The sequence below is a fragment of the Paramormyrops kingsleyae genome, chromosome 11, assembly GCF_048594095.1.
Source record: "Paramormyrops kingsleyae isolate MSU_618 chromosome 11, PKINGS_0.4, whole genome shotgun sequence".
Classification (NCBI taxonomy): Eukaryota; Metazoa; Chordata; class Actinopteri; order Osteoglossiformes; family Mormyridae; genus Paramormyrops; species Paramormyrops kingsleyae.
The window spans coordinates 9754844-9768465 of NC_132807.1; the positions used below are offsets into that span (position 1 = coordinate 9754844).

The 13622-nt window shown below is 47.2% G+C and overlaps 1 protein-coding gene across 5 annotated transcripts in view; it reads right to left on the bottom strand.

Annotated features, from left to right (window-relative positions):
• The window catches only part of glceb (glucuronic acid epimerase b), a 41499-nt gene that overhangs the window by 20561 nt on the left and 7316 nt on the right, over nucleotides 1-13622 (bottom strand). The window contains exon 2 of one of the 5 annotated variants that reach the window (XM_023815177.2): nucleotides 8688-8802. The exons of the other annotated variants lie outside the window; for them this stretch is intronic. The gene's annotated coding sequence lies outside the window, so the exon portion shown is untranslated. The remainder of the gene's footprint in view (nucleotides 1-8687; nucleotides 8803-13622) is intronic. 5 annotated transcript variants of the gene reach the window in all.

Below are 13622 nucleotides of genomic sequence, written 5' to 3' on the forward strand. Positions count from 1 at the left end.
ACTTTAAACTGATTTTTCAACATATATTAGATAACCTATAAAAAAAATTATTAAAATTGCAAAGCTTGCCAAGTTTGTTTTCCGTATGAGTGTAACAGAGTAAAATATTTCAGTGAAACTTTAACCCCCTGCGCTATGATGTCCATACAGAATTGAAAGTAAGAAAAAAAGCCTTATTTTAATATAGGTGACTAGCGATGCAAGAATTGTATGTGCATAAAATGTGATGTTGGAATATCGCACATCGCCAAGTTGCATAATAGTCATTTTTCGATTTCAGTACAAAATACCCCACCTCCAGTTGTGATGTCATTCGGTGCTGGTACCAGTTTTTACGCCGGTGGAAATCCAACACCATGAAGTTCCGTACTTTTTGGTACTTTGAGAAAGTATGGTGGAAAGACGCCCTGATAGGGGGGTGGGCATGTCTGGGAGGGACACCATGTGGAGCAAGAAATTGCATCTAGGATATTTTTTTACAAAACATTCCTACTAGTAAAAAAAAAAAAAAACGAATAGAACCGAGAAGAATGAGGCAGAAGCGGGACCCGAGCCGGCGACAGGAGCGCCAGTTACCGAGCCGGCGGCAGGAGCGCCAGTTACCGAGCCGGCGGCAGGAGCGCCAGTTACCGAGCCGGCGGCAGGAGCGCCAGTTACCGAGCCGGCGGCAGGAGCGCCAGTTACCGAGCCGGCGGCAGGAGCGCCAGTTACCGAGCCGGCGAGATTGTACCATGTACTGCACTTAAACTGCCGTAATTATGGGTTACACTGGCGAAAACCCAAGGGCCTGAATAGAACTCCACCCATCAAATTTATGATGTGGGCACAGAATTTGCATTATATACATTATTTAGTGGGACATTTGATCCTACAGTAAGCCATCATTTATATTTATTCGTTTAATTTAATTTCCATTTCCGTCTAACACATATTCATGCAAACAGCGCTGATGTTCATAATACGCAGTACATAACTTTATGCAACTGTAACTACGCACTGTGTAACACTGCTACAACACCCTTCAGAGGTAGTGTAACACTCTCCCAGGGGGCATGGCTACGGATTGTCTGCTAACCCATGGTTTCCCCACCCACAAAACATACCTAGGGCCCGGAATATCAGTATATATTCAAAATGAGATACAGGATGACAATACTGTTTATATCAATATACTTTTATTGTGTGTTAAAATTACGGTTACATTTTTTTATATTCTTCCTGGTTGTGAACAATGCCAGAGCTTTGTTATGATGTTGCACAGACTCCCAGAATTCACAGCTAGGATCAAACCGTTCAGTCAGCGTTTCACGGCCAGCAATGGGAACGCCGCCTTAGAACTGAGCTGTATCTTATGGTTTGTGGCTTCATTCCTTATAGGTTTGTTTTTCCTTAGGGGGAGGGGGGCTATGACAGTTATCTGTGAAATAATTACTAGGACAATAAAGTAACATTTCAATCAGATTCAGAAACCCTTTTATTGGCCCAATAAAAAAAAATAAGGATACTGAACTTTTGTGCAAAACAGATTTTAGTGCAAATCAGACAGAAACTTTGAATTGTTTGTTCATAAACAGTTACCCACAAATCCTGCTCATTCTACCTTTAAGTAACCTAACATGACGACATCTAGCTCTTGTGGCTGGCTGGTTCTCACTGTTCACGTAAAGGGGATTGGAGTGGATTTAGGTCTAGAAGTGAAATTCGGGTACAATAAAAACAGGGCTCTCAAAACAACTCTGCTCCCTTCTTTTGAACCCAAGAGCCATCCAGACGAACTGGATTATTGTGGAACATCACATCACTACTTACAGGGTGGCTGATAAAGGTGAAGAATAACTGGTAATTGTTTTATTTCATTTTAAAACACTGCCGAATGGCTCACAGGCTAAAAATATCGTAGCAATATCCTCCTGAGACCCAAGGAAAAAAGTGTCCTTCAATTTTTGGTTATTTGTCTTTGGAGGAAATGACATCTTACAATTTATTATTTTTATTTTTAATTTCACAACATGTCCTCTTTAGTGTACAACAGGAATAAATACGTTTCCTTACATCAGTGAAAAGATAGATGCAAAAACAAAATGTCCACTACAATGGACATAAATGAATGGGTGGGGTCTCAGGAGGAGATCGTTAAAGGGACTGGTTTGCATTTACAGTTGGAAGACACTGCCTTTCATTTTCCCAAATATTTAATAGACCGTCAACAGCTTCTAAAAGGGATGTTTAAATAAAAATAAAAAAATAAAAAATAAAAAAAAGACTAAACGAGTTCATTTGCAATACTGACGAAGTTTTCACTTCATCTATCAACTACAGAGTTAAACATACATAAAAGGGTATTAAGAGCTCAATGAAACCTGAAGCAGGAGCGATGTGTCACATATGGATGGTATTCTATACACATACAGATGACGGCACACTTCTGTGGAACAGCAATATTATGCTTTATATTTACTTGTGTTGTCACAAGGTGATTACAGTTTACATTTTAATCTGGGCTCATTCCATATAGAAACAGACTTAATGCATTAATTGGCATTTTTAAAAAGTGCCCCCATAATTTTGTGAATGCCCCCCATTTTTAGACTGGGTGGGGGGGCAACTTTTGCCCCCAAATATTTTTTAAAATTTCATACACTGGATAGTGATCAAAGGTAAAGCAGCGTGGGTAAAGTATTCTTTTAATTTCCGAAACAAAATACCACGCAGACTGCATAGGCAGACAGATTTAATTTTGCAGTGTTTCATCAGGGCAGGAGGCATCTGCCGGCACATCTGCAGGTGGCTTGATTTTTACTGTATTACTGCCGAAATGCACTTTACTGCTGACATTATTCATCAGAGCTGATCACAGTTGGTAAACATAATTAATGGAATAATACTGAAAAAAGGAAAAGGCCAATATCATATTGTTCATATATTTATCAGTGTACAGGATCCTTCTGGATCTCGGAAACAAGTTACTAAACGGAGAATCCCAAACTGCTGTGGTGAAAATGGGCAACTCTGAAGTCAGGAACAAAGCATGTTGTCAAGGAACCAAACTTACGCTGCCAGACCGGGAGGCTGCACACACGTGTGCATGAGAGCGCCGGGTGTTCACTGCCGGCAAGTTTAAAAACGGCCATCTCGTGACAGATTTTGTGATAAAGACGGGTTTCCTTGCTATTCACTGCAGACACCCTGAAATTCATCATTCTGTTCTTTCCCTCTAAAGATGCATAGAATGCTCCGATTTTCATTACATATTAGTGCCATTTGCCCTTTGTCCTCATTAACAGTGATTAAATCCATGGAACACATCGAACAACAAGGAGCTTAAAGAAATCATTTTCCAAGTGCCATCAGGGTCTTTTGCTTACAGGGCAATTAAAACGCCTCGCTGTAACCACACAGCCCACTGTGGGAGGCCAATCCGATGACAGACAGGCTGTAAAATGTCACTTAAATTTGTAAGAGGTTTTTAAAAATGCAATATTTAATTAGGCTTAACGTTTCCTGAGGCAAATTTTGATTTATCGCTGTTCCTGAGAGAGCAACTTGTCAGCGTGAAACTTTGCGAAATAAAAATGATCGCTATAATGGTTTTTGAACGGACCTAAACCATATTTCACATCAATGGCTATCGATTCCCAAGCCCTGGACTGGCCATTACAGACACGGGAAAAACAAACACGTTATCGTAACTGAGGCCACGACAAATCCGCAAGCCATGAACTGGCGGCACCGCGGACACGGACCAACAACCTGTCAGGAGAGATGCAAGGGGGGTGGGGGGGGCCAAGGTTACCTCATTCTGTCACTAATCTACACGGTGGAACGTTTCGGCTGTTACGTTAAGGGCCGTGTCACATCGCAGAGTGGCGAGAGGCCACGAGGTGGGTGGGGGGGGGGGTTCAGTGGGGTGTGGTAACACAGAGTCCACGTAAAAAAAAACAGGCCATCAAAGGTCTTCAGGTATTACACTTCTGATGTCACTTTTCATCCAATCAGCAAAATTACAGCCTGGGTTCTCATACAGTGGGCAATATGAGAAGATATAGGGCATATTCACAAAAAGATAGAGTGAAGCGTTACAACCCTGTGATGCCATCGCCCGCTGAGTGCTGCCCTGCCCCACACAAGAGGCCCCATCGCTGCCCACACAAGAGTGACCTGAAAAGCTGTCCAGCAGAAAACAGCACGGCAGCGCCAAGAAATCGGCCGAGTGGAAAGGAAACCAGGCCTTCTTTTCAGAAGGCCACTAAAGAGAGCAGGTGCGCATGGAACCACACGCACAGAACCACACGCACGCACGCACAGAACCGCATGCACGCACAGAACAGCCAGCGACACGCAGGTTAAGGGGACAGACCTATAACCCAAAGACTGCCGATTCAAGCTCCTGAGAAGTTCTGTTGTTGGACAGCTACATGAGTAATGCCGCTTCGGATAACAGCAATATACCACCACTACTACCCAGAGCAGATACATAGACAGCTAAATGTCCTACAGCACAAAAAAAGCCCCGTCACTCTCAGCGAAACACAACCATGCAGCCTGAATGTGTGAAAAAGCCAGAGTCACAAAGGCCCCTCCCATCACCGCGGGGTCTTCATACCAAAAGGGCAGCACGGCATTCCGCTTAAAGCCTCGCTTGCTTCACAAGCCTCGAAACTCCACTGCCACCCCACTTAAAATAGCTTTAACTCACATGGCTGCTTTTACAGCCCCCACTGCAGCCAGTGAGGATGTGAAACTCTTCCCATTTAGCAGGTCCAGCTACTCGCTGTAAGCCAAGCATTTAACTCTGAGCAGTGGTGGTGGTGGGGGGGGTTTCACACTGTACTAAACCAGTCTCCATGCTCCCTGGGGAGGCTGGCAGGTTTCTAGGCTAAGGTAGGGAGGAGCCACGCAGGGAACATGGCAGCAGCTGGGGGGGGACAGAGGGGAGGGCATCCCAGAGAGCAGCACACGCAGCCTGCCAGGCAGCCGGCAGAGTCGAAGCCACAGGCAGAGCCGAAGCGCACAGCAGACCCGCCATCGCGACTCGGGCCGCCCCAGAGTAACAGAGGCCGAACACAGCTGTGCTACACCCTGCATCCAGGTCACATTCCTGCGGCAGCGCCATCTGTTCACAGGAGGGGTCGGGCACGCCAGCCGCTTCTGTCACAGGCGGAGAGGCCGCGGCCACAATATGGCAAGACAAAAGGGCCAGCCCCGGTCTCCCATGATGGGCAAAGCAATGGCCCACCCAGCGGGCTGTGGAACGGTGCCTCTCTGCCAGCCGTCTGACAGACAGACAGCTGTGTGTGTCCCACTGCCACCCGGACCTCTGTTGCGGGGCTTCACAGAGAGAAACGCGAGGCAAGGCTTCAATGGTATCAAGCCAAACCTCAGCTGCAAACCCACAGCACTCAGGGCCATAAGCATGCAGAGGCCTGAAAACTCATATTTATACCTCACACCTGCAACATGGGACAGAGAGAGAGACAGACAGACAGACAGAGGGAGGGAGCAGAGGGGAGAGAGACAGGGAGCAGAGGGGAGGGAGAGAGAGAGAGAGAGAGGGAGGGAGCAGAGGTGGATGAGACAGAGAGGATCCCTGGTTGAAAGAGAGAGAGAGAGACGGATCAGGTCTCTGTGCAGAGAGACTAATGCACTGGGGGAAAGACTCTGGAAGCAGCAGCTAAAGCTCCACCTCACCAAGTCCCCCCCCCCCCCCAACCTACACAGACCCACAGGAGCTGGGTGGCCTGGGGCTGAGCTCTGCCGCAGCGTTGATATGCAGACTGAAACCGGGGGAGGGATCTCAGGCGTTCCTTTGGGCACTCGGGTTAAATGCAGCCTTTTTACAGCATAATTATCAGCACCTGCTTCGAGAGCCTTTAAAGGAACCCCAGCGCGTTTAACATCCCCTTCACAGAGCCTGCGAGTGCCACACATTTCACAGCTAATGCTGTTAAACAATAATCCATTCGGAATTATTTAGAGGAATTTCATTATGATCAGTGAGAATTTCTGCCGGTACTTTGAACCTCTAGTTCACCCTGTTTTGTGGTGCTCGCTAACCCTGGAAATGGGCACTCACATACGCGATATTGACAGTCAATGTGGTGGTATGGGGCGAATATTTATTCTGAAAATGTCAGCATCTTGTTTGTCTATGAGACATTTGAATTTTGATACTTAAACAGCTTGAACAACCAGGTCCTATTTGTATCAGTTAGCAGAACTGCTGACAGCAGAGAAAATCAGCACTGTCGCACTTCACATTTAAAGGACTTAAACGTATCGCCGTGTTTTTAACACAACATTCCTCAAGGCCCATTTTGTGCACTGGACACCTACTGTGACCTCAGTGAACCGTAAAACAGTCTGGAACCACGGGAGCTCAAACTGGCATCTTCTCTCTGCAGGCACGCCCCCCCCCACCAATCCTGCTAAGGAAACAAATCAAAATAGTGGGGCGAGGCGGTGTAAAGGAACGTTATCGCCACGAGGCAGGACCCGGACGCCCGGCGCCACTCAGAGAGATGGGAGAACACTGGGCAACATTAATATGCGTCTGCAGAAACAAGACTACACCCGCCTCTTTGGCGCCGATTTGCATTCTACATGAAATGTTTCAAATTAAAGTTCTGATTAAACAAAGAAAATGAACAACTTCTGAAGCTGTGCTTCAGAAACTGCCCTGTCTCACTGCCCACTGCACATCCCCTCCCCTCCGACCGACAGGCTTACAAAAACTGCCCTCTGGATTATAGCGAATACAGCCAAGGGACGGCGAGCTAAAATAAAGTCAGAGAAACATTCGCCTGTGGCTGAGCTGTAGGTAAACATTAGGGAAACCACATGGATCAACACAGAGTGTTCTTCACACTGGCTAAGACAACGTAAGAGACACCAGGCTCCCAGCAAGGAGGATCACGCAATACAGCCATGCCTGACCGACGGGGGAGGAAAGAGAGAGATTGGATTCAGGACACCTTGGCTTTGGGGATCATACCAGTACATCGTCTCTGAAAGCCAACCTGAATGCCATCACACCCAGCTAATTCCAAACACAAACCATCGCTATGTTTGGAGCAGGAGAGCAACACAATTGATAAATACTTTATGAGTTTAGTGAGTTACCAAAGATAATTAGGACGCTCTCACAAGCAAACAAATATTGAGAACAAACCGGCAGCAGACCTACTTGAGTGCACTTATGGGCGTCAAGACGTTTACCTTCATCCACTGTAATAGAGTCTTTGATGGGCTTGTTTTTTCATTCGCTTTAGCTGCACTCCCCTTTCACAGCCGCTGTTAGAGCCCATCAGCGCGGGACACATTCTGCTCCTAAAGAAAGTGCCCTGGGGAGGCGCAGCCTGGCCTTCCTGGGCAGGATGGCACGGCCCTCGGTGCTGGCTGGTTCTCACCGCCTCGCACCGGCCTCACCAGGCCTCCGGTATCCATGCGTGTGAACAATCTGCTCGCTGGATGCTCCATTTAAGGGACAAAGGGGCCTTTTAATCGTCGGCATCAGACATTCAGGGACGCGTCGTGGCTGTCAAGGGCTCTCAGGAATATAGTTAGTAAATCTGGAAGGTCCTCTTGGAGGCTTTGCATACATTTGGGGGTGACCCCCCCTGCAGACTGCCACGGCTATCCCCCTTACGGGATTAGGCAGCTCTGCCGGCCTGCGCAGAGGAGGCGGCGGCGGCCCATGTCTGCCCTGAGGAGGAGGAGGAAGAGGAGGCCCACGTCTACCCGAAGGAGGAGGAAGAGGAAGAAGAGGAGGTCCCTGGCTGCCTGCCCATGCAAAGGAGGAGGCGGCAGCCCACACCTGCCTGGATGAGGAGGAAGAGGTGGAGGAGGCCCACACCTGCCTGGATGAGGAGGAAGAGGAGGTGGTCCCTGCCCGCCCACCCAAAGGAGAATGAGGAGCCTGCCCGCTTGAAGGAGGAGGAGGAGGAGGCGGCCCCTAGTCGTCCTCCCACCTGCTAGCAGGATTAGATCGGGAGCCGCTTGAGGTGAAGTGGCTCTCCTTCGCTCTGCCAGCAAGGTTCTGAGGGTCTCTCCTCGGAGGCGGTGAAACCAGAGCCAGACGCCGTCAGATTACGACCTCATCTCTAGCACCTCGTCTCTCTCTCTCCCCCCCCCCTCCCTGCACGGTCTAAAATATTTAAATGGCTGCATGTGAGATCAAAAGGATTGTCGGGAGAGGGTTTCAGAAAGCAGACGGACACGGCCCGCTCTCCAAGGCGGCTCTTATAACAAAGGCAGAGCACAATGCCAGAGCATAATGCTTCCCTAAGAGAAGGAGAAAAAACTCCAGGCACCAGGCACTTAAATAAGGAAGTCCCTAATCACAGCAGCTAAACATCCTTTCATATGGAGAGGCGAGTCTCCGCACCAAACAATGGCGTATGCAAAGGTGATGGAGTATGCTGGGGTCTCGAAGAAAAGGTTCAGAGAAGCCTAACAAAGCAGCGGGGTGCATACTGATACATTACACAGCAATAAAGTCAGTCAGAGGAGCTCATCTGAGACGCCAACTGCAACTTCATCCGGAGTGCATGTGCACACACACACACACACACACACACACACACACACACACACACACACACACAGACACACACACACACACACACACACACACACACGAGGGAGACTTAAGAGAAAGGAGTGATAAATATTTTTAAAGAAATATTTACAGATTTGGGGCTGTCAGCTGCCAGAGGCCAATACGGAGAACATCGCTCACACAAATTAACGCTGAAGACTGTACTTCCACCCCAGGAAAACGCAGAGACAGCAGAGGCTCATCATCTGCAAGGCAGAGAGAGAAAGGCAGAATCGGAAGAGAAGCAAGTCAGAAGAACTCAAGATTGTTCCAGAAAAAAAAAAAAAAAAAAAAAACAGAGACAAGCCGAAGACAGATGCCTCGCCCCTGGAAGACAGAAGGCGCCTCAGAGAGCGAGCTGGGGAGGCGGGGGGGGGGCAGAAGAACCTACACCAGCTTTAACAAGATCTTAATGAGAATGTCATCAAGGTAGGCTTTGGCATCATTTATGACAGGAAAGTAGAAAAACTCACATCAGGGAGATGACAGTTGAGACTGGAGCGAGTGATCACTTCTGATCACTAGTGACGCCCTCATTACAGCAGGAATGACACAGTTTTCCAGTGGAGCGTGACCAGCATGAGTGGCTACAGTGAGCCTGACGAAGGTTGGGGAGGCCAGGAAATAAAGACAAACGGGAGAATTCTTTCTGAGGCCCTTAACTCCTGTGTACTTCTTGAAAGAACGTTCACAAAAGCACCAACATTTCAGCTTCATCAAACACGCTTTTTTTTTTTGATGCACGCCGGCTTTCAGGAGCTCTGCCCGAACCGTCTGCAGGTTTCTCTTAAATTAGGGCCACATCTAAGGCTCTCAACATATCAAATGCCATGTTCAAACAGCAGGAAAAAAAAAATAGTAGAGTAACTGCTTTTTAAAGTGCGTTCTTTAAAACCCGAGATGTCTCTGGGGAATGTTCTTCGCTTTTAAGAGGCCATTAAGAGAAAGATCCAAAGCGCTGCAAACACCGGCATCGCTGGAGAGGCTGACGTTCGACACGTTTCACCGGAGCGGCTCCGAAGTGGCTGACAGCAGCCAGAGTGCTTCGAGGCTGACGGAGGTCAGACAAGGTCACGGATGCCCAGAGACAGACAGCCATTAGGGCAATGGACCATCTCACATTATAGAAGTTACACTGACTGCTTAATCAGGTCACCTGGGAGGCAAAAAAAAAATATACAGAAAACAAAACAAGCAGAGGGGGATTAAATAAGAAGGGGAGCAAATATAATCCTCGCAGAAATATTGGCACAAGTTTGTCAACTAACACCGGCTGTTGATTTTAAGCTAGAAGCATGCTGTGAAAACAACATACGGCGATGCTCACAGGCGACGTGCAAGCATCAGGAATAGCAAACGTACGACACCTACACACGCTGCGATAGGCGCCACAACGGCATGCGAGACTCCCCACATCAGAGCAGCTTGAAAAGCAATAACATGCCTCAACTGGAGAAGAAAAAACTGTTGACCAATCAACCCCATCAGGGGCTCAGACGTACTGCCCTAAAATCGAATACCAGATAAAAAAAAACGAGCCTGTTAATTGGATGGACCCAAAGTGCTCATGCAGCACCCCTGCTGTCTGCCTCAGCGAATTGTGTCGGAGGGGCCTTGGGGCCGAGCGTGCACAGGAAGGTGAGGACAGCAGCTGAAAGGCCGGCTACAGACTGTTGGCAGAGAGGGGGTGCACTCAGGGTCATGGCTAACTGCAGTGCGCGAAGACCCAGGCCTGGACGGACATGTCAGCACGCTCTCCGTCTTTCAAACACAGCGAGCGCGCCACGAGATTCCCATGCGAGTACAAATGCAGATTACCCCCCCCACCCCCACTCACATAAACTACATCCCTAGTTTCTGAATGCAACAGCATAGATTTCTTATTAAAAAAAATAAACCGTAATAAAACCAGGTGCATTATTTTGAATACACATGTAACTACCTCAGTCCAATAACTCCTAAGGAGCCTCTGATTTGCAGGCAGTCAAGGTGTTTTATCCAAACAGATCAGCAACGGGCGCATTCCTGCCATTTATCCTGCGTTTTTGCCCAGAGGGAGCTGGTTTCATAACCGAGCCGTTTAGAGGGCGAGCATTTGGAAACACAAAGGCCATGAAGGCCAGGTCTGCCTGCTTGTAGGAAGAAGCCGGACGATTCGATTTGACAGGAAGGCAACCTCCGGATACAACAAGGTCATCTGAGAATGGCAGAGTTTATAAACAAGCATGCGACTGATCAAGAATGCAGACAGGTTCAGCCCTGGGATAAAAGAAGTTGTGATCTCTACCATACAGACTTCATAACACAAACTGAACAAGTTTGTTAAATGGAAATAAACGGGGAAAAAAAAAATCTGTAAACTTAAGAAAAAACAAAACTGTTGTGATACAAGTATTGCTTTGTAAAAACCCTTAACACACTATTCTTCAGTTATTTATTACTATGAACAAATGCATACTTCTGCCTTTTTGGGGTGGTAAATAAGGAATGTTCTGAACTTGGCATCTGTGCATGGTAACAATCGGGAGTATGTGGCGTTTCCATGTTAAGTTACTTTTCAGCGCATAAGTACCACAGACCTGTGGGCTGCCTGGCAGCCGAGCCCAGTGGGTACGACAGCAGGGCACCTGCTCTCAGCGAATCGATTCAAGTGTAAAAAGACACCCCTCTTGACCCCAAGGTCCATAATAAGTGCCCAACCCCCCCAACATGAAGCGACAAAGTGCCCATTGAGCCTCGGTGCACAAGAAAGAGGAGGCAGGAGAGGAGAGTGTCCATCCCAGCTCTGTCAAAGCTTAACCATACTGGAAATGCAGCCAGTACTGGAGATGAGAAAAAGGACCCTGATTCCAGTTGGACAGTTTTCAAAAACAAACAAATAGACACGCAAACAAAACCAACCAAGGAGGAAAACTGGGTCTTTCAAAGCCAAAAGTGAGAAACCCTCACCCAGAGTATGAATCACTGTACAAGAAGGGGAGAAACTAAATCTAGCAGCCATTATTAAAACCTTCAATAAACATACCTCAAAAACAACAAGTCTCTAAACAAAGCCGGATAGGCAGGAATACACTGAGCCTACAAACAGGGAGACTTGCAAGAACCAGACAGACATCCTGGAGGAGGGCAACTTAATACACACAGACAGCAATCCTACTCCATCGCCTTTACCAAGAATAATGGTGGGTGAAGGGGGAAAAAATACCGGCTGAGCTGTATGAGAATTTAAACCGTAATCACAAAAATCCACCGGGGAGTGCAGACTGTCTTTGACATCTGATCTGGACTGAATGTCAAGACAGCTACAAGACTAAAGAAAAACTTGAAATCGGGGATAGGGGCAATGGGGGGTGACAGGAGAGGAAGAGTCAGTCTCTCAGCCCCGGCTTAAATGACAGCCACAGTGGAGGAAGAGCTGATCTGTGCTAACGATTGACTTTTAGTCAATACGCCACATCCCTGCAGCTCCACAGGAGTGGCACAGAGCGGACAGGTGGCTCGGGGCCCGTCGCCGCGGCGCTCGGCTAAGTGGGATGAGGCCGCCGGATCAAGCCCGGCTCACGTCAGCCGTGTCTCGCGCGTGGCGGCGGCGGCATGCAGTAGGGTCTGGACAGCGGCCCCATTACGCCCATTAGACAGCTTTTCACACGGGTTTTTGAAAAGGCTGCAGATGACATCCACTGAATAATGGAGAAGGAATGACACATCTGTTTGTCCTGAAGTCCTGGCAATGATGGCCATCTTCATTACCAGGCTGGCTGCGCACATCTGAAAGGGGGAGGCAATCGGCGCCCCGCCCAGCAGAGAATCGGGGCCGTCTGGGGTCTCTCACTGCAGTTTTCAACACTGGACATGTGCCCTGGGGGAACCCAATAAGATCACATGGGCTGGGTGGGTGATGGTGATTTCACAATGGCCTCAACCCCCCCCGAAGAGCAGTTAGACCAATCGTAGCCCTTAACCCCGCTTTCACAACAGGCCACAGAAATTCTCCATGCAAAGAGTCCCGTGGTGAAAATTACTGGTTTAAATGCAACATATCATGAGAGAAACTCAATTATGCATCAAGAAATCATAGACATCACATAACACAATACGGCATTGACACTTTCATGATTTTGATAAACAAGCATCGTGTTTTTAAATTGAATAGATTTAAGATGAATTTCATGCCAAATAAGTTTTTCATACTGTAAACTGATGGACAAGATTGTTTTTTTTTTTTTTTTAATTATAATTCACCCAATGCAAGCTCGATCCATGTTTGAGAGAATGAATAATTTCACAAGTACCAATACTTGCATTATATTCCTTTGCTTTAAGCAAAGGCAAGAACAAGTTACACAATATTTTGATATTTTAAGTATGTGAATTCCTACTGGCACCTCTAGAAGGCTGATTTGCAAACAAATTAATCTCAGCACCTACAAAGGGAACCCTTTACATTTCTGTATAGAACAGTGCACAGATTTTTTCCCTCTTAATCTAAAAGATTCCACCAGGTTGTGAATCATTTTCTCTTCAGTGACAGTCACATATAATACAGGTATGACTCCGGTTCCTGTGGATGAATGATGCAAGAACCTGATAGAATTCTCTGGACTACTTCTATGGCAGAGGAAATGAAATCTGAAAGACTAAATGTCTGATATCCTACATGGATCCTGCAACCACCCTTCCTCCTCGGATCAGTTATTCTGGGTAAAGAAAAAGCACAATAAACAAACATTTCTTCAGTTTAGGTAAAAATGCAGCACAGTTATTCCCTGATGTTTGTTTTTTTTCTGCTTAAGGCATGATCTCCCCCAAAATACTCCACCAGCCGAAGCGGTGAGGTGGGATGATCTGAAGGCAACCTGACGGCGAGAAGGTCAGCCCAAACTCTGACGTGTTTTTATATCCGTTTCTTTGAGTGTCCTTTTTCATTAAAATGAGGAAATGTTCACATCTGACAAACTGTCTCATCACATCAGCTGTGACCGCTGCATTCATTTACATCTGATGTTCCTAACATGTGTTGCACACA